Source organism: Phyllostomus discolor, chromosome 5 (assembly GCF_004126475.2).
Source record: "Phyllostomus discolor isolate MPI-MPIP mPhyDis1 chromosome 5, mPhyDis1.pri.v3, whole genome shotgun sequence".
Classification (NCBI taxonomy): domain Eukaryota; kingdom Metazoa; phylum Chordata; class Mammalia; order Chiroptera; family Phyllostomidae; genus Phyllostomus; species Phyllostomus discolor.
The window spans coordinates 134,866,726-134,889,176 of record NC_040907.2 but is presented as its reverse complement, the minus strand read 5'-3'; positions in this window follow the sequence as shown (position 1 = coordinate 134,889,176).

Below are 22,451 nucleotides of genomic sequence, written 5' to 3'. Positions count from 1 at the left end.
TATTGAGTATAATTGGCATATTAATTCTAGGTGTACACTATATAATCATTTGATATTTGAATATATTATGAAATGATTATCACAATAAGTCTAGTTAAGATTGGTCACCATACACTGTTACAATTTTTTTCTTGTGATGAGAACTTTTAAGATGTTCTCTTAGCAACTTTCAAATATACAATACAGAATTGTTAATTATAGTCACGTGGCGTATATTATATCCCCATGAAGTACTTATCTGTTAATTGGGAGTTTGTACTTTCTGACTGCCTTCACTCATTTCCACCCTCTTCCCAGACCCCTGCCGCCAGCAGCCACCAACCCATTTACTGTGTCTATGAACTTGGTTTTGTTTTCCATTTCTTTTTAAAATTTAAATTCCATTTATAAGTAAAATCATACAGTGTTTATCTTTCTCTGACTTATTTCACTTAGCAAAATTCCCTCAAGATTCATCCAAATGACAAGATTTCATTTTTCATGGCTGAACAATGTTTCATTGAGTATATATACTACATTTTAAAAATTCACTCATCCATCCATGGATGCTTAAGTTGTTTCCATATCTAGACTATTGTAAATAATGCTGCAGCGAATATGAGAGTTCATCTATCTTTTCAAGTTAGTGTTTTTGCGTTCTTCAGATAAATAACCAGAACTGAAATGTTTGGATCATATGGGAGCTCTGTGTTCAATTTTTTGAGGCACCTGCATCCTGTTTTCCACAGTGGCTGGGTCAACTTACATTCCCACCAACAGAGCACAAGAGCTCCCTTTTCTCTACGTCTTTGTCCACAGTTGTTATTTCTTGTCTTTTTCATATAGAAATTCTTAATTTTAGTGAAGTCTAACATTTATAATTTGTGCTTTTTATGCTTATTCCAAGATTCCATTTCTGGCGTAAGTCCCGCTTGGTCATAATATATTATCCTTTTTACCTAAAGGCAGAAAACCATATAATCATTTCAATAAAGGGAGAAAAAATTTTCATAGTTAACAATTCTTTATGAACTCTTAGTAATGTAGGAATAGAAGGAAAGTTGAGGTTATGCTGATTTTTAAAAATTAGTTGGAAACTATATCCTCCTTTTTCCTGGTCTGGAAGTTTTTTTTTTTTTAAATATACAATTGGTATTATTGTTTTCATTAAATGTTCAGAAGAATTCACCACTGAAGCTATTTTGATTTAAAGTTTTCTTTGTGGGAAGGTTTTTATTTAAGGATGCTATGTCATTGATACTTAATTTCATTCAGACTTCCTGTTTCATTTGCATTAGCTTTGGTAAGTTGTGAAGGAAGTTGTCCATTTCGTCTACATTTTTTCACAGCTTTCTTGAGATGTAATTAACATGCCATAAAGCTCTCTCATTTAAAGTGTACAATTCATTTTTTCAGTATGTTCTCAAAGTTGTGAAACTATCACCAGAACCTAACTTTAGAACATTTCCCTCGCTCCAGACAAAAACTGCTTGCTCCTTTGCAGTCCCTCCCAGGTCTGTCCCCAGGCCGAGGCAGCTACTGATTTACTTTCTGTCTCCATAGATTTGCCTTTTCAAGATATTCTATATAAATGGAATCATAAAGTATGTAGTGTTTGACGTCTGACTGCTTTAGTTAGTATGTTTTTAAGGTTCGTTTGTATTGTAGCATATATCAGTACTTGGTTCCTTTTTTCTTTTTAAAACCAATTTTTTAAAAAACATTTTATTTATTTATTTTTAGAGACGGAAAGGGAGGGAGAAAGAGAGAGAGAGATATGTCAATGTGTGGTTGCCTCTCATGTGGCCCCCATTGGGGACCTGGCCCGCAACCAGGCATGTACCCTGACTGGGAATCGAACCTGTGATGCTTTGGTTTGCAGCCCACACTCAATCCACTGAGCTATGCCAGCCAGGGCTAAAACCAATTTTTATTAAAAGGTATAACCTACAAACAGAGAAGTACACATATTTTAAGCACATTAAATTTTTTTTATAAGTGAACATGTTCATAAAACCACTAGACACATCAAAAAATAGAACATTACTTGGACCCTGGAAGCCCCCTTGTGTCCCATTCTTAATTTTACCTTTTCCTTACAAGAAACCCATATCCTTAGTAATAGCATAGACTAGGTTAGCCAGTTTCTAAGCTTAATAAAAATGGAATACTGTAGAGTGCATTAGTCTGTATCTGCTCTTCATCAACAATATACTTGAAAGGATTGTTTTTTTTTTTCAGAGCAGTTTTATGTTCACAACGCAATTGAGAGGAAGTTAGAGATTTCCCACACACCTCTAACTCCCACAAGTGCATGGCCTGTGCCACTACCAATGTCACTAACCAGAACAGTGCCTTGCCCAAAGGCAAACCTGCACTGACACATGCTCACCCGAAGTCCAGAGTTTACCTTAGGGTTCACCTTTGGTGTTTTACATTCTGGTGTTTGAACAAATGTGTAATGACATGGAGCCCCTCTTATGGGATAATACAGAGTATTTTCACTGCCCTAAAAACCTACTTTGTTTCTTTTTATTGCTAAATGTTATTCTGTTATACAGATATAATGCTACATTTTGTTTACCCATGCACCAGTTGATGGACATTTTGGCATTTTGAATAATGCTACTGTGAATGAATTTAAGTATAAGTCTTTTTATGGACATTTATTTCTCTTCTGTTGATAGCTAGGTATGGGATCTCTGAGTCATATGGAAACTCTGTGTTTAACATTTTTGTAAAATTGTTTTCAGAAGTGGCTTGTACTATCTTACATTGCCACTAGCAATACCTGAGCGTTCCAGTTTTTCAACATTCTTGTCAATGTTTGTTATTCCCTGGGATTTTTCCCCTAAAAGTACAGCCATTCTAGTGTTTGTGAAGCAGCATCTTATTGCAGATTGGTTTGCATTTCCTTAACGATGAATGATGTTGAGCATCTTTTTGGGTTTATTGACTATTTGCATATCTTCTTTGGAGAAATGTCTGTTGAGATCAATGCTTATTTTCTTTTTTAAATTTCTGAAAGTGTATTTGTTAGATTTCTCTTGATTACATGTGACAGAAACCATCTCTACCTCTCTTAAATGAAAGAGCAGAACTTATTCTGAGGATGTGTGGTAGCTAAAGGCACAATACAAGGAAATGCAGGAAAGATGGGCCATGAGTCCTGGGCACTGCGGAGTATCCAGGAAATCCTGTTTATCTTTCCTTCTCAGTTGCTTCATTCTGATCTCTCTTCAAGGTCTGGCTTTCTCTTTTCAGGCCACACAGTGGGACACAGTTGTTGCTAATTCTTAGGTTTCCCTGTCTTCATATTAAAAGAGCACTCAGACATCTCTTAGCCATGTTCTAATTGCCCAGGGAAAACAAAAGATTCTAACTGTCCCAACTTGGGTTATGTACCCACCCCTAGACCAAACAGCTGGCCAAAAAGGTGGTAACCATGTGGATCCAGGACAGATATTGGCAAGCCTCTGTGGCCCATAACCATTTTTTGTACAACCATGAATAGAGAATGATTTTTGCATTTTTAAAGAGTTGGGGGAAAAACTAGCAAACAAAAGAGAATATGTGACAGGGATGCATGTGATCAGGGAAGTCTAAAATATTTATTATCTGGTCTGTTAGAGAAAAAGTTTGCTCATCCCATCTAGGCGAAGGACAGCAGCTTCTCAGAAAAGGCGGGTGGGCAGTGAGATGAGTGGGTCTACCACCCCAAAAGAAATCTGCAGACCACCAGTGTCATAGGATATGAACAAATGACCCCCTGCTCAGCGTGCTCGGGAAAACAGATAGCAAACTGTAAAAAGACCTTTGTTTTGCAGAACTTGTCATGGTATTTGATAAGTTAGAAAACATTGTGAATCTTCAAGAATCTGCAAGAAGAAGGTATAGTATGTTCTGTTTCCTAAACTTATTTGACCACAGAAAGTTTACTCCCTCCTACCTCCAAGGAAATAGTATTTCTTGGAATATGCTTGGGAAAATTTTTATATGTAAGCTCTCACATGTACTAATATAATCTTTATTTCCAGTCTTCCTTAAAATTGAGTTCAGCAGTGACTGTATTCCAGGCCTGTGGTGCTATATGTCATGCAGACCCACAATGAATAAAATGAATTCTCCATCTTCAGGGAGTTTTTAGACTTGTGGGAGAGGCTGATAAAAACAAAACAAAACAAGATATGCTATAAGGATATGGAGAGGGCTATGAAGGGCAACACATCATATCTAGAAACACGGAGAAGGGACACTTCCTCAGCCTTGTGGAGTAGAGGTGGAGACATCCAGAAAGGCTTTCATGAACACGTGATGATTGAGCAGAAACTTAAATATCAACCAATAGAAGTTAACCAGGAGAAAAAGGAGAACAAAAGGTGAACTTTTGCATAAAGGCAGGTAGAGGCAGGTGTGTTGGATAGAATTGCACCACTTTAAGAGTAATTGGGTAGAGCTCAGTGATTGGATACAGGAGATGAGAAAAGTAAAAAGCAGAAGATAACTGTCAAGGTTATGAATTGGACAATTTGGTGCAGACACGTAATGAATTCAGTCTTGGGTTTGCTCCCCTGCAGACCACCCTGCTGGAGATGCCCTGCGGCAGCTGGACATGCAAGGCTAGAGCTCAGATGAGAGGTCTGGGGTGGAGATACAGATGGAGGAGTCATCACCATGCAGATGACAGTTACAACTGTTTGCCTGCTTTTGAATTAGGTTATTTGTCTTCTTAATATTGAGTTGTAAAATTCCTTTATGTATTCTGGGCACAAGCCTTCATCTAGTTTTGAACATATTTTCTCCCAGTCTGTGGGCTCTCTCTCACCTTCTTTCATGGTGTTGTTTGAAGTACCAAACCATATTTCTCTGATTTCTGTGTATCTGACAAATGTTTCTATTATCTAGTGAACAATTCTATGTAATTTTGAAACTTGAGAAGGTTGAGTTCCCTAATGGGCACATGACAGAGTGGGTGCTGCTGCCTCTTGGACCCCTGGTAAGGGTTGCTCTGCTTTATGTTTTGTGGACAGAACCTGTGGGAAACAATTTTATACTGGGAAGAATTTTATTGTCCACATTGCCTTTCTACTGGAACAGGAACAAATTTAAGGTCATAGCTGTTTACATACAGATCATGCCTAAATCTGCTCATCAAAACCAGATGTGGATTCTAAAAAGTCCTAACGCCAAGGTTGCAGCTATGACCAGTTTAATCAGAATTTCTAGGGGAAGTGGGGACACCCAGGCATCAGTGACTTTGAGAGCTACCCAGGTAATTCCAATATTTAGCTAACGTCGAGAACCACAGTGGTAGAGTCCCCTGCTGGACTTCATTTCCGTCATTCACTAAATCAACAAACATTTATTGAAAGTCGGCTATGTTCTGTATACACTGTCAGATGCTGGTTATTTAGTAGTCAATAGAACAAAAATAGTCTGTGCTCAAAATCTAGCTGGGAGAGACAGATGCTAAACAAAACATTGCATGAGTAATTATTTTACTGTGGTTTCAAGCTAAGTGTCTAGTAGATATATCTCCATTGCATATCCTCAAGTTCATTGTGCTCAGACTGGACTTTTAATTACTCCCTACAAATCAGTTGATCCTGTAGGGTTAATTAATGGCCATTTCAATCACCTAAGTCTTGCCTCTCTCTCCTTTGTACTTCTCATCCAATCAGTAACTAGATACTATGTTTCTGCCTACACATTGTGTGCCATAACTGCTCTTTCCTCTCAATCCCCATTGCTATTGTTTTAGGGCAGGTCCTCATCCTCTACTGCCTGGATTACAGCAGTTACCTATAATAGATATTCCTAGTCATAGACTGGTTCTCTTCCAGTCCAGTCTCTATAATACCATCAAAATGATTGTTCTATGATGCAAAATATTTAATGGCCCCACAAGACTTACAAGATCAAATCCAAGTTCTTTATGTGGATTTACTCCACGATCTGCCAATTTTTCTAGCCTTAATTGCGACGTGTGAAACCCACTTTCCTCCTATGCTAAGTATTTTTGTTATATATTGCTACATAACAAACCATCTGAAAACTTAATGGCATAAAACAACAACCATTTATGACCTAAGAGACCCAGAACATCATTTCTACTGATCAGGCAAGTCAGTAAAGCCAGCCCAAGGGAGAGGAATTGCAGCCCCACCTCTCACAAGGAGGAATAACAAAGAATATTTGTGGATGCCTTTAGTCTACCACACCAAGTATATGACATCTGTTGAACCACAGGCCTCTTTTTTCCTAATATTATTTCATTTGCATCTTCCCTAATTCCTCAGTTTAGCAGATTCATGCTCTTCCAGGCTCAACTCTGGTGGTCACAAACACTTTCTTAAGAGGGCAACTGCATGCTGCTTTTTCTGTGACTTAGCATTTACTGAGTGCAAGGCAACATGCCCTAAGAAAAGAAGAAACCAAGCCATGGCTGATGGGCTAGGACCCTTTCAAGCAAAGTTGGTCCTTCTCTTCTTTGTGCCATGACTATATATTATATTTATGCCTATATCACATTTTTTACAATCATTTATATATGATTGCTCTGCTCCTAAAATGACCTCATATTCTTTGATTTCATCTAAATATTCTCAGTTGTATGTAGCTCAAATCAGTGTAAACAAAAAGAAAAGTATGCATGGGAGGATGGCAAGCTTTATTGACTCAAGATCAAAAAATTGATTTTTTAAAGGGTGGGGTGATACTGGTATTTGATGTGACCGGATCCAGGCAGCAGATAATGTCAAGTGGTCTCCCTTGAACCTTCCTTACACCCCCTTTTATCTCTCTCTTGTTTCTTTCCTCCCCTCTTCTCTTTTTCCTCCCCCTCACCCTCTTTCCTCTCTTCTCCCTTTCGCCTTCTCTCTGCTCCACTCTGTGTGGTAACTTCCCTCACTTCTACTGCAGACATTTTTCCTCCACTTGATGGGTAATTTGGCTATAGTGATATTAGATGTCCAGAATTGTGTCCACAGAGGCAAATGGCAGTCTTTCCTGTTAGTCCCAGATGAAGACTCCTGAAAAAGAAAGGCTTCAATTTAAGCTGGGAAATGGAGCACTTGTGGAGAGAAGGACCAATACAATAGCATTGGTCTGGTCAAAATAGCATAAAGCATATAAAACAAAATAGAATCACTCATGTCAACCAAGATGGCTGCCAGTCAGCCATGACACTTTGGTTCAAGAGGAAAACTACCTAAGTCACGCTAGACACATCTGGCAAGGTGACACACCTAAGATATCTGCACACATGATCAGAACAGCCACGTCTGCACAGCAGGACCACCCGTAGATAGGCTCCTGGGGAAATCCCCCACTTAGCATCAGGCGTGCCAAGACACTTATCAAGAGACCTGGAAGAGTGGAGTACACCACTCTCAAGGGTATAGCTGAGGTAGGCTCCAGACCACTGCTGAGATAGCCAAGCTCCACACACCAGAGTGCTACTCCACACCACACTGATCTCCGTTGGCATTGGCTGCAGGAGGTTCTGCCGTGCTGCCTATCTGGCTCCGGAGATTTTTCCTCATAAGACACTGATAGCTCCCTTGCTCACCGTGCTGTCTCCTGGGCCCACAGACCAAGACTCTGGGACTCATGTTCATTATCCTGTAATTCTCGAATGTGATGTTATTTCTGATGGTTTCTGAGTGATTAGTGTTGTTACTAGGTTAGTATGGATTTGAATTAAATCTGCATTAGTAATAGCTGAATGAACCTATGTTAAAAATATCCCAGTGAATAGCAGTCACCTGTGTTGGCTCCGTGTTATTTCTTGGTGTTGGTATCACCTGTAGGACTGGTGGTTGTACAGGTGGCTTGACACTTTTGGTTCTTAAGGTCTAGATCAGACAATCTGAGCGGGGACCAAAGGCCGGCTTATAGGGAAGACTACCATGAACATATACTCGTGACAGCACTGTGGTTGGCCAACCTGTGGTGCTGGGGAAGGGCTTGTCTGGTATTAGAAAGGTGGTGGGGAATTGTCCCAGGTCAAAAACTGTAGGCTACATGGTATATTGTCCCAGGCCTCTGTTGAGTCACTGTCACAGGGCAGGGGCTTCCTAAATATTTATTGAAGGAGGTGAATGGATGAATGAATGAATGAACAAATTCTTGACCTGAAATGGCTCCTTCTCTGCACAGAAGCCCGGACTCTGACACTCTCTCAGACTTTTCTCACTGCTTACAGAAGTCAGGGATGCTGCTTTTTAACTGCTTTACAGCCACTCTGTGTGAGTCTACCTTAAAGGTACTGACATGTGAAAGAACATGATTAAAATATGAAATCCCTAGGCTTTATTTGGTTTCATTTTTAGTTTGAGTTTGTTAGATCAAGAAAGGTTTAATAGGTGTGGTGTGTCCTAGTACAAGATCCTTCAGGAAATCTGAGTTTCAGTGTGAGTCAGCACTGAGGTTGGGGCTAAAATGCAGCTAGGAGTCTCAGCCCCTCATAGTTACCAAGCAATACGTGCTTGACTTGAAAGCTAACGCAGTTTCTGGTGACCTTATCTCAGGCAGCTATGTTGGGTCACGACCTTGGCCTGGATCTTCTCAGATGTAATCTGAAACTAGCCCTCCTGTGAGAGGTGGGGCAGGGACAGACCCAAAAGCGGTGAGATAAGTAGTTTTCTGCTCTGGCTTGCCGAACCTTTAGAGTTTGTACGGAGGTCTTACCTGAGGTCAGTCACGTTCACAGAGGGCCCTTAGCAGGGTTTAGTCACATGGCCGTTCCAGGTAGTCTCATCACTACATTTCTGTCTCAAGGATATGTCCTTGGGCAGCTTCTAGTTATGGGAAAGGCAAACAGACACACATTCCAAGCACAGGGGAGTGGGTGTGGAGCCTCCAAGTGCCTGGGGTTCAGCTCACGGGTCAACTCCATAGTTGTGTCTTCTTTATGACCTTCCCTAACAAGTAGTCAATTCACAGTTCCTCTCAGAGGCTGGTGATTGAACAAGAAGCTTTATGAAAACTCTTCCTGAGATATTTTTGAAGTATATTTTATTGATTATGCTATTACAGTTGTCCCAATTTTTCTCCTTTTGCCCCCTTCCACCTGGTACCCCCCTTCCCTCCTGCAGTTACTGTCCTTAGTTCATGTCCATGGGTCGTGTGTGTAGGTTCTTTGGATTCTCCATTTCCACTGATATTTTTAACCTCCCCCTGTCTATTTTGTTCCTACCAATTATGCTTCTTAATCCCTGAACCATTTCCCCATTCTCCTACTTTCCCCTCCCAGCCGATAACCTTCCACGTGATCTGCATTTCTGTGATTCTGTTCCTGTTCTGGTTGTTTGCTTAGTTTTTTGTTTTGGGGGGATTTTTTTTTTTTAGATTCAATTGTTGATAGTTGTGCATTTGTTGCCTTTTTAATGTTTATTTTTTTCTTTCTATTAAATAAGTCCCTTTAACATTTCCTGTACTAGTGGCTCGACAGTGATGAACTCCTTTAGCTTTACTCTGTCTGGGAAGCACTTTCTCCACCCTTCCATTCTAAATGGTAGCTTTGCTGGATAGAGTAATCTAGATAGTAGGTCCTTCCCTTTCATGACTTTGAATACTTCTTGCCAGTCCCCTCTAGCTTGTCAAGTTTCTTTTGAGAAATCCACTGATAGTCTTATGGGAATTTCTTTGTAAGTTACCTTCTTTGTTACCTAACTCTCTGTTTTTTTCTTGCTGCTTTTAATATCCTCTCTTTATCTTTAACCTTTGGCATGGTAATGATGATGTGTCTTGGTGTGGCCTTCTTTGGGTCATCTTGTTTGGGACTCTCTTTGCTTCCTGGACTTGTGGGTCTATTTCCTTCTCCAAATTAGGGAAGTTTTTTTTCACTATTTTTTCAAATAAGTTTTCAATGTCTTGCTTTTCCTCTTCTCCTTCTGGCATCTCAATGATTTGGATGTTGGCACATTTGGAGATATCCCAGAGGTTCTTCGGCCTCTCCTCATTTTTTGAATTCTTGTTTCTTCTTTTTGTTCTGGTTGCATTTTTACTTCTTCCTTCTCTTCCAAATTGTTGGTTTGAATCCCGGCTCTCCTCCCTTCTATGTTGGTTTCCTGTGGATTATTCTTTATTTCACCTAGTGTGGCCTTCATTTCTTCCTTTATTTTTTTGCTATACTCAAGGAGTACTCTGAGCATCCTGATAACCGGTGTTTTGAACTCCGCATCTGATAGGTAGGCTATCTCCATTTTGCTTAGTTCTTTTTCTGGGGCTTTGTTCTGTTCTTTCATTTGGGCTATTTTGTTCTGTCTCCTCAATTTAGCAATCTCCCTGTGTTTGTTTCTGTGTATTCAGTAGCACTGTTTTTACTCCCTGTCTTAGTAGCATGGCCTATAGAAAATGCACCTGTAAATTGTGTAGAGTGGAGCTTTAGGTAATTGCCAGGGTGAGGCAACCCACTTCACTGGTTTGTGGATGTGTGGGGAAGGCTCTGAGAGGGGACAGTGCCGCCACCTGGCATCTGCAGTTCGACCAGCACTTGCCCCATTTCCAGTCACTTCACCCTTATTCTATGTGCCACCGGCACTCTTCCAGCTGCTGCTCTGGTGGTGAATCCTGGAGAGGATGGGTTTGCATACATTCTAAGGCTGGGCTGGCCCTTTAAGTGGTGAAAATACAGCAGTTTCTTCGAATGCCCCAAATCTTGCTGGGTTTTACAGCCAAAGGTAACAGGAACCTTTCTTCTCAGTGCCAGGACCCTGGGCTGTGTGGTCTGGCCTGGGGCTGGGATTGAGGATTTGCAAGGCATCCCCACCCCATTTGTTCCACTGTCACTGCTGCTGCCACCTTTCCACTCCATACCACCTCTCTGCCCATCTCTGTGACTCTGCCCCTTCTACCCATCTGGATGAATGTGTCTTCTTTAAATCCTTGGTGGTCAGACTTCCATACAGCTTGATTTTCTGGTGGTTCTGGGTGTTATCAATTTTGAGATCCAATTGGGAAATTTCTAATTCTTTCTATGGTTGCTTGAGGAGGCAAAGCATATCTACCTATGCCTCCATCTTGACTGGAAGTCTCTCCCTGAGATTTTTTAAAATTCACATTCACTGTACTCAGAGAGATGAGAGAATTTTAAAGACCCTTCATCATTTCATTCTCACTAGAAGTTATTTCTTTTGACACTAGTCAGGAGTAACAGAATCTTACAGAGAAATATAAAGGAAGGCTAAATGATTTCTGCAACTCATTACCTTCCAAAAGCAACTCTAAGCCCATCACCCATGGCCTGGCTCATTTTCTTTTAGGACATGTTGCCTGTGTTCAGTAAATGCTAAATCATAGACAAACAGATAATACTCTCTCATTCAAAGAAACATTGTACCATTGGTATTGTCACTGGGCTCTCACCTCAAGGGTACCTGATTCTCTCAAGATACTAGGCAAGTGACAAATAAACTAAGTCTCTGCATTTAGTGGCCTTTCTCTCTGATGGAAGACTCAAACAAACCTCATATGACTCAATAATAATACACATATGAAATAATTTCAGTTTATAATACATGTTATACAAGTGTTTTATAATGTGTTAGATATTATAGGATTTAGGGCAAACTCTAGGGATGATGGTGGGAGAAGGCCCTCTGAAGAGGTGACATATGAGCAGAAACTGAACAAGAGGGAGTCAGTTATATGAGGGTCCATGGATGAAGAAACAGAAAATGCCAGGGAAAGTGAACTCCATGTATGTGAGTGACATGAAGAAGGTTTTTGTGGCTGGAGTGTGCTGAGCTAGGGAGAGAAGGTAGGCAAGGGCCAAACTATGAGGCACCTGGTGGGCCAAATAGGGATTTTGTATTTTATTTCAATTGCAATGGAAGATTTTAAAAAGATAAATTATGTGATTAGGCTCCTGTTCTTTATCTCTGTTGTCCAATACAACAGCCACTAGTCTCATGTGGGTATTCAAATTTAAGTTGATTAAAATTTACTTCCTTAGTTGCACCAGACACATTTAAAATAGCTGCATGTGGCTAGTGGCAACATTATGAGACAGTATAGACATAGAATATTGCCATTGAAGGAAGTTCTGTTGGACAGTGCTGTTCTATAGAGAGTGGAAATGGAGGCCAATTAAGAGAGATATTGATAGCTTAGGCTAGGGACTGTAACGAGAGAGCTGGTGGGAGGTGGTTAGACTTAGGGTAGAATTTGAAGGCAAAATCAAACAGGACTTACTGATGAATTGTATATGAGGGAATGAAGAAAAGAGGTAAATTAGTTATGTCTGCATGTCTACTTTAGGGAGGTAAAGGATTAAAAATGTTTACATGCAGAAGAAATAGATCTCTGTTGGCTCAATTGGATAGAACTCATCCTTCATGAATAAGGCAGCAAGAACTTTTAAAAATCGCTGAGATACATGTATGACCAAAAATTAAAAATGCCTATAGGAGTTTGTGAAGAACTGGTGGGTTTTGGACTTGTAAATACCTGTGATTGAAAGGTAAGTGAGGTCTAACACTAAAATGATGGGTATCATTCTCAGGGAATTTTGGTTACTATTGAGTCAGTGTTGGGAAATTTTTCTGGGGTCCAGAGACTGAAGAAAGAGGCAGATAACTCCAAAATTACATCAAGAATTTATTAAGGGAAATTATGGACAGAAGTGGTGTCTTGGGTAGCAGCAAGATGGTGGATCCCCACACCCTAAAGGGCATGGGGCTTGTTATAAGTAGCCATGTGGCACATGCCAACACAGGTGGCTTGTAGCCAAGTGTCACAGGCTAACACAGGTGGCTCATAGCATGTGCATGTTAAGAGCTGTATAATCCAAAGCAGTAAACAACTAAATAGGCCCACTTACCTATGAAAGAATATTCCTTTCAGGTGATATGGGCCCACCTGTCCTGGGGTGAACTGGCAGTCAGCTTGCTTCATAAGATGGCATCGGTCATGTTAAGTGTCAGGAATCATTTCACCTAATAGCCAAGGACATGGATACCCTGATTCAAAGAGAACATCTTTTTCTAATCTGCTCCAACAAAACTATGTTCTTTGTTGTTACAAAAACTGCTCTACTTTTTCTCAAGTTGACAAGTTCACCCTGACATTGCAGGCACTGGAGGTCATCAGCAGGAAAGACTTGGGTTTTGGGAGGCTGATTATGCACTTTTATGGGGAATTACTAATTTGAAAACTGTAAGAGCAAATATAGCACTGTGGTTCACTGTTGCTGCTCATAAAGGGATTTATTTGTGGAGAATATCTCTGCACTGGAGAAAGATTCACAAGGTCAAGTCTTAAATGTTTGGTTGACTCCTTAAGAACTCTGTGATATCAGGCAAACCAGTTACCATCTCTGGGCCTTCATTTTCTCACTATGAACTGAGATTAGAAATGCTTGTTCTGTCTCTCTTATGTAAATATTACCAGCTTTAAATTAGATGAAAATAATAGCAATAACATTACTTGACATTTATTAAGTAATACATGCCAGGCACTCTGCTAAGCAGTGTGATGAAGCTAAAACAGACACTGTGCTAAACTCTGGCTTAAAACAACAACCATTTTAAGGGCCACTCATGATTCTGTGAGTCATCAGTTTGGTCTGGACTCAGCTGGATGGGTTTTCTGCTCTTCTTGCCTGTGGTCCTGCATGTGGCTGCAAATTATTTGGCAGCTCCAATAGCCTAAATTGTACCCCCTCATATGTCTAGCAATTGGTGGTACCTGTTAGCTGGTCAGTCTAAGGGTCCTCAGCTGGGATAGCTTGTGTCTCCTCTATTGACCTCCCATCCTCCAGTAGGCTAGACAGGGCTTCTTCACATGCCGTTTCAGGGCAGAATTCTAAGAGGTGACAGCAGCAGCTGCAAGGCTGGTTGAGTTCTAGGTTTGGAAGCCCCAGATAGCACTTCCACCACCTTCTCTTGATCACAGCAAATCACAGGTAAAACCCAGACACAACAGTAAGGAGATAAAGTCTTCCTTTTTATGGATGGAAAAAAATCATATTGCAAATGGGCAGGCATACAAGGATAGGAAGTTATCAGAGTCATCTTTGTGAACAATCAACATATTATCTCATGTAATCTGCACAGCAACCTTGTTATCCTCATAAGACTGAGTAAACTGAGGCCCCATGTGGATGAATAACTTGCTCAAAGTCACCTGATCAATAAGTGTCTAAGCTGGGATATGAATCCCGGCAGCCCAATTCTGCAGGCCATGCTCTCTCTCTTTATGGCCTTCAGAACAGAAATCACATTATGATAGACAGATGACTCATGTTTGCCTAGGTCCAGTTCTCTCCTCCAGGGACACGATAGACTACACTTCCCACCCTTACAGTTAAAATGCGGCCATGGAGGCATTTAACATCAGGTGTCAGTTCTTCATTCTCTTTCATCCCCTACTTCTGGGACCCTAGAAACCAAGGTTGAAATAGTGGAACTATAAGATAGAAGTAAACCCAACTGCTGAGTTACCATTCAAAAGGAAACTACTTTGTAGAGCTGCCAGACAGCAGCAGAAAAGAAATAAAATAGCCTGTGTTAAGCCACTGAAATTGTGGGGTTTGTTATTGCAGTGATGCCAATTCTGTCCTGACCAATACAAACATCACTGTATTTTTCTGCTAATAAAGTGAGTTCAAAATCTTATAAAGGTTTTTCTTTCAATAGGAAACAATAAAGAAAAATATAAAAATTACTCCAAATCCTACTAGTTAGGGTCAACAGTTCTTAATCTTTGGGTTAATATTACTCCAAATAATTTTTTTGTGTACAAAAGTAAACACACAATTTGTATAAAAGGTTTATGCTTTCCAAATTTCCTGGTAGCTTTCTTTTTATCACCAAACCACATAATTTCAGAAAAAGTTCTTGGTTATGTAGTGGAGACTTGTGTAGGAAGCTGTTTGAAATATATAACACATAAAAAGAAGGTTTTGAGAGCTTATAGTATAGGGATTAAGAGTATGGGTTCTATATTTGAGTGCGTGAGAGCAAATCCACACCTCAGCACTGACTTTGAGAAAGTTCATTTTTCTGTGCCTCAATTCCATCAACTCTAAAAGGAGGGTAATAATAGTACTTCATATAAAGAATTAAATCAAGTAAGGCTTGGAGAACACTTTGCCCAGTACCTGGCATATAGTGAACACTCAATAAATGTTAGCTGTGATACCAGGGTAGTGAATTCATATATTCCACATAGATGTGTAAAGGAAATGTAGCTTCCTTACTTCCTCTGACAAATAATCCTTCTTATATCCCTGCTGGACAGCAGAGGGCTGCTTTTGGGGGTGGAAGAAACTAATGCTACCTCCTGGTTTTAAAAGTCTTCCAAGGAAATATTTAGTCAACTAAAGCCCATTTTCATAATGGAATTCTGACTCCCTCCCCTTGCCATTTTCCCCCAGAGGTGGTATAAAGGAAACCTCAGTCTTCCTCCTGTGCATCTTTTACTCTCACACTACTATCACACTCACATTTCTGACACAGATATGTAGGTTTCTTTCGCCAGCCAGCAATTCACTGTGACGCTACCTGAGTGTCCCACAACTGAACTCAGTTGTGACACTATCTGCCTGAATGTTCTACAGGTTAAGGGCTCAGTCCTAAAAGACTGCCCCCTCACCCCCAACTTCAGATGCCAGTCAAAAGTCCAGGTTGTTACCTGTGCTTTTGACCTCTCAACTATAAATCAGAGGTTTCCATGACCCCCTCCTTGGGTCCCATTAATTTGCTAGAGCAGCTCACAGAACTCAGGAAAACAGTTTACTCACTGTTTACCAGATTACCACAAAAGGACATGGCAAAGGAGATGATGAACGTTCAGATGGAAAAGATGTGTAGTGCAAGGTGTGAGGGAAGGGGTGCAGAGCCTCCACACTCTCTGCAGTAACCTCCATGTGTTTACCAACCTGGAAGCTCTCTGAGTCCCTTATTTTTGGGATTTTTATGGAGGCTTTATCACATAGGCATGATCCATCATTAACCCCCTTTTCAGCCCCCCCATTCTGGAGCATGGGGGTGGAGCTGAAAATGCCACACTTCTAGTCTTGACTTAGTCTTTCTGGTGACCAGTCCCCATCTAGGAACCTACCCAGAGCCACCTCACTGGAGCAAAAAACACTTCTATCGCCTAGGAATTCCCAAGGGATTTAGAAGCCCTGTCAGAAACGGGTCAAAGACCAAATATTGGAGTAAAAGTAGCTCCTAGTTCTCTTATTACTTAGGATATTACATGAGTTTTAGGATTCCTGTTCCAGGAAGGCAGGGTGGGGCAGATAGATAGATAGATAGATAGATAGATAGATAGATATAGACATATATTCTATATTATATTCCACGTGGTTTCTCTGCGTAGGGAAAAAGTTGATGAGGTCTTTTGTCTTACAGTGGGATGGATGATTTGGTCTGCACCAGCATCCACTGCAGAAAAACTAGTTCCATTTAATCTTTCAGTGAAGAGTGGTATCCACTGCTGTCTGTTGGTGACTTGGCATTTTTTCCAGCCATTGGAGGTCTTGAACTTGCAGGCATCCTTCTCCCAACTCCAGGGTTCTGCAAGTCCAATGGTCCTTCCAGTCTACCCAGGACCACAGGAACTTTCTAGATCCTTTGTACACTAAGCACAGACCTTAGGGAGAAGGGAGCACTGCCTTTCCTTCTACTTTTGCTCAACCCATCCACCCTAACCCCTTGCCAGAGGTTGGAAGAATCCCTTACAGAAGGTTTCATTTCAGGATTCCAAATAGAGAGTGGGTCATAAACCCCTCTGATGACTTTTTATTCAAACCTATGCTATGATCTTCGACTCTCAAGGCCAAAGTCAGTTCACCTGTCATGCAGCTTACATTCCCACCCACCCACCTTGGCCATGACTTCCAAGTGTTGATTAGGGCAGGCTTTCTCCTTCATCTTCTTCTCTACAGAGACTTGGCTTATACCACTGGGCCTCATCACTCAACTTTAATGATAGAGAGGAAAAAATTTTTGTATAGTAAAGAAACTACATTGCTCTTGATATGAGAGATACAAGTCTGGTAACTCAAGTCAGGAACACAAATATATTTGACACTATCTACCTGGAGATTGCTCTGTTACAGAGTTTTTATTATGTGAGAAGTATTTACTCCCTTCTCAATGCCCTCTCACCTTCTCCATGGACTTACATTGCTTGCCAGATTCTGGAATTTGAAGCAGCTTTGTCTGCTAAGACAGTAGGAAGGCAGTCCACCTGCTGTTTGCCTAGAGTGCAGGAAATGAGCATCATACCATATGGATTCTTTAACACCCACCCACATGGCTCAGACACAAGCAGCAGGTCCCCTGGCAACTGTGGGCCAGGCACCGCTGGGGTGGCTGCTTTGCTTGGGGATAACACATTTTTTATCCCACTGATACATGATTAATTTTTGGTATTTCTCTTGTTTATAAACTGACCCAGGATCTCACTCCTTCTTTGTCTATTCTTCGTACAGCCAATAAGCATTCATAGCAGCGTCAGCTGCATAATTAACACTCTCAACAAGCAGTGTTAACCTTACATAGATTGAATGAGAAACCTGTCTAGGTGTGAGGGCAGGGGCTGCCACTAAAACCTCTCCTAACTATGTGCTAAAGCCCCAAATGTCACATTTTGGCATTTATTTCTTTCAGTTAAAATACAGTTTCTGTGCCTTTAGATCAGTGGATTTACCAAAACGTATAAGGAGTCTGGTAAAGATTCATCCAAGGAGTCTGGATAAATCTCAACTGTTAACAAGCACTCCAGGTGATTACTTCTTTCTTGATGACTGTATACTATTTCAAAACAAGAAAAAACCTATTATTCCTTTGCTTCTTTCTTGAGGTTAAATTAAGCCAAGTGAGTCCAGTTAGGGAGACCTCCTGGGTTCTCTTTAAGCTGGGATCAGAAAGATCCAGCAAGCTTCTATGTATGGAATTTTTTAGCTCTTTTCCCTGACATCACTGTAGCCGAAGTACTTCATTTTAAAGTCTTTCCAGACTAAAAAATTAAGATCTGTGTCTTGGGGACAGAGCTGCAGAACTGTAGCAGACTCCTGTGTTTCATTTAAGACAAGAAGGCCATCCTAGAAATCAGTGTATGCCTATCCTCACGTGTTAAGTAACCACACACGTGGGAGTGCGTGGGAGTCAGAGCCTGTACTTGCCCCTCCTCCTCACCCTTCTGTCCTACGTGAGATATATTTTGCCAGTTTGGTCCCAATTGTGAGGATTCTGAACCCCTTCTCAGAGATTTCAGAAAGCAGCCTTCAGACGCAAGTTTCAAGGTAAGGTTTATCTAACTTACTTTGAATTGGTGAGGACTGTACTGAGAACTAGAGTTAGACTGTGTTAACCTCAGGAGCGTCAATTCCACAGTTGTCGAAGTTGACAGCAAACACCAGTATTGACTTTCAGTGGGGGAAAATGAACGTAAGTGGCAGTGCTGTAGAAAAGTGCTTTGGTTTCAAAATGTGTGGATACCGACCGGTGCTTCTTTCTTACCCATGAGTTTTTCTCCTTCTGGCTGAATGTCAGTATTCTTTTTTTTCAAATGCTGTTTGCTCAGTAGTTTTTTTGGTGAATGTGATATGAAAGATTAAAATGGTTATTGGGGAATGATCCCATCAAGCTGCAGTTTCAATAATTAAGTTTCCATTTGGGCTGCTAGGGATACGTTTGGTGTGCAGTTTCTTTAAAGTAGGATTTCTAATCTCATGGTATTAACCCAAGCCTCGAGGTCCTCAAAAAAGGAGAGTGTGTGTGTTTGACTCTGTATTGTGTATGCAAGTGGGCGCGTTGCAGCCGCTCTGGCCTGGTGGAGGCCAGAGAAAGAAGGGAGGGACTGGCATGGACCTTTATTTAGTTTTGTTTTAAAAAATTTCTTTTAAAATTATAGTTGACAATATTATTACTTTCAGGTGTACGACATAGCGATTAGATATTTGTAGAACTTGTGAAGTGATTATCCCTGCAAGTGTAGTACCCATCTGACACCACAGATAATTATTTTATTGAATATATTGCCTTCTCTGTGCTTTACACCCCTGTGGCTCATTCTTTAACTGGTGATCTGTACTTCTCAGTCCCTTCACCCTTTTTGTCCAGACTCCCACCTCCTCCCATCTGGCAACCATCAGTTTGTTTTATGAGTTTGTTTCTGTTTTATTTCCTCTTCTTCTCTCTCTCCTTCTTATTCTATTCCTCCTCCTCCCCCTTTTCTTTTTAGATTTCACATATAAGTAAAATCATATGGTGTTTGTCTTTTCTCTCTCTTACTTACTTCACTTAGCATACTACCCTTCAGGTGAACCCATGGCACAGATCTTTAAAATAATAGATAACTACAAGGTGTGAAAAGCTGCTCTTGTTTAGTATCTCCCCACCTCCTCAACTCTGCCATTCTCCATCTGTGTTCCTTTGGGGACTTGACACAATTTTCTACTATTACATCACATTTACTGGTTTAATGAATTAATTACATTCATCATAGTTATTCTGTGTATTAGTCTGCCCTCCCTTGTTCCACCTCTGAAAATGTATGTTCACAGAGGGCAAGCACCTTCCTTGCCTCTATTTGCTACTGAATTTCTAATACCAAATACATGTTCAATAAAAATGGGTTGAATGAATGAAGGATTGAATGTTCCAAGCACTTCAAATATATTTCCTCTTAATAACTTATGTTCTAGAAGAATTTAGACTAGAAATAGTTTTTATAACTTTTTTTTGCTGTTATCTATACTTAACAATAAAAACCTATGGGTGAATAGTTGAAATCCAAGAGTTTAGAGGATAGCATTTGGAATATGATCTCCATATCACTAGGTATGTGGCACCATTCTATTACCCTTATAAAGACTATATACATTCCTCTGATAAACAAGGAGTTCAAGAGAGTTTATGAAATTTCGTCTAGTCTATTTTAGGAGAGCTAGTCTCTGGCGTCTGCGCACAACTGTTTAAAGGCATCTGTCATTCTAGTCTTCATTGTCCTAAGTCTAGCCCAGAGCTGCTCTTCATCTTGGCAGAATTCCAAAGTTAAAATAAAGATTGTAGCAGAGCTCACATTAGGAGCCACATAGCCCACCTCCGCCTGTGACTGCTTCCTAAAAAAAGCCTCTTGGAGCTTTACAGCTTGGACACTTGTCTTAAAGAAAGTTTCAAACCTTGGAACAGGGAAGGTAGATGAATCAAGTGTCAGAAAAACATGGGCTATTTTTGGATAATATTGGTGCATAAATATTAATCCTTTTTTATGACTCTGTAAAATCTTTCAAAGGATGTCTCTAGGTTTTGCCCTTTCTGACTTTTATCTTCTATGCACAGCTTTGTTTTTTACAAAGTGTACCCGTTTTTAGGGAGAGTATAAAATGACAAATTTATATCCTTGTTTTTAATAGTCTATGATACCAGACTCCTTATTGATAGAATGTCCATGCAAGATTGCAGTTTCTAAAGAGGAAAACAAATTATAAATAGTATATATTAATAATGTATATTTTCAAGAGACTTAGAAATAGGAAACATACATACTTGCTTTTATTTTGTTTCCTTTCTTCCTGTCATTCCCTTTCTGAAATTCAGATTTTAATTTATATGATGTCCACTATGAGGTAATATGTTATACCTATTATATTGGAAAAAGAAAAATAAGGAGATAATATCAAAGACAGGATCTGCTGCATTATAAGTGAACATTCACACACACACACCCACACTGGTGGGTGGGTGTGACTCCACTGGTGGTGGAGTGAAGTGACTCAACAACTTTTTTGAGAACAAACTTTGCATAATACACAGTAAGAGCTTTTCATAGACTTTTGTCCCAATAATCCCACCTTTCAGTGAAGCACTATTCATAATAGTTGGGGAAAGTAAAATGTCCAACAACTGAAAAATATAAATTATGTATATTTTATAAATTATATATCTACTGGAAGGAATAGATAGAATTATGCTATGTGTATGGTTATACACAGAGCTATTAAAGTAGATTTATGAAGATCAGGTACAGAGAGAGGACTTTCATTTTTTAATATAAATTAAAAGCAGGAAGACATATCACTGTGATTCTACTTGCAGAAAAATATGAATATATTAAATATATTCATATATTTAACTGGAAGGAAATATTTGTTTAAGGAAGGTAGAATTAAACATGGTCTCTCTCTGTGTGTGTCATGCTTGTAATAAAATGAAAAAATCTAAAAAGATTCTGGAACTTTATGTGATTTCTAGGAAAAAATTGGCAATACCTTTAACAAAAACTTGAAATTGACCCAAAAAAAAAGTCCATTTGTTACACAAAATATTTCACTGTTCAACTTCATTTATTCCACCAGTGCAAATATTTGCAATCTAAGTTTTGCAACCCTCCCAAGTATCTCTCCACTGTTTTTGAAAGCTGTTCAGAAATATGTAGAAATAAATTTACTACTATTCTAGGTGTGTCCAACAACACAGTGAGGGAAATGAGGGCCCTGATCTCACAACTACCAAGGGCTGCTGCCCCTAGAAGCACAGGTGGAGGCATGCTGAGTGATCAGGAAGGAGATTTCTCAGTGGGTCTGCAGCTGAAGCTGTGTTAGTTGGGGTTCTTGTTTGTGAGGGACAAAAAACAATTCAGAGTATATTGAGCATAAAGAGACTGTATTAGCTTGTGTAACCAGGAAGTACATAACTTGTAGGAACACAAATGATTTTATCCGAAACTTCTCCACAAACTAACTCCCTCTCCTTTCCCCGCCCTCCTCTTCCCACCCCACTCCTCCTTCCTCTCCCCTCTCTCTTCCCCACCCCCTCTCTGTTTCTTTATTCATCCTTCAGAAGAATTTCTCTTTGTGTGTGGGCCTCCCTCTCTCCTTCTTCAGGTAGCCTCCATCCAGGCGGCAGGCTTCGCTATGGACTGCCCCAGGTTTCTGTCATCCAGTTTGGAGACCCCAAAGAATAAGAGCTCTGGGGGGGGGGGGGAATGGGGGGGGGAGGCTTATTTCCTGTTGTATTCCATGTACTAGCAGTGACTAGGGTTGTCTTATGTATGCAGTGGCTGTGAATTATGCTGACAAGTGAATGCCCCTGGCCGAGGATGCTGTGCCTGGGATGCTGAAAGTCAGGACAACATCTGTCACTGATAAAAATGCTGATAATAAGAATCTCTCATATCAGTAGTGAAAAGTTAGCCAGAAGGTAATAGAGTATTATTGCAAAAACTCCCATTAGAAGTAGTTGTCTTTTTAAAAAGTTCTGCTTGCTAACCATAGCTTTCTATAAATATGAAATTTCAGGCAATAAAACAGTTCAGTGAACAGACTTGAGATATGCTTGGGAAGACAAGCTCAGTTTCTTTCCTTTTATTTTGAACCCTTGATTCTCTAAAAGCTTTAGTTTTTTTTTCCCCTTCCTACCTCTGGTGGTTCTCATGACAACAGCAGCTTGCGGGGGTTGGGGCTGGGGTAGGGTAGTAGTGTAGGTCTGAGTCATTTGTTAAATTGAGTG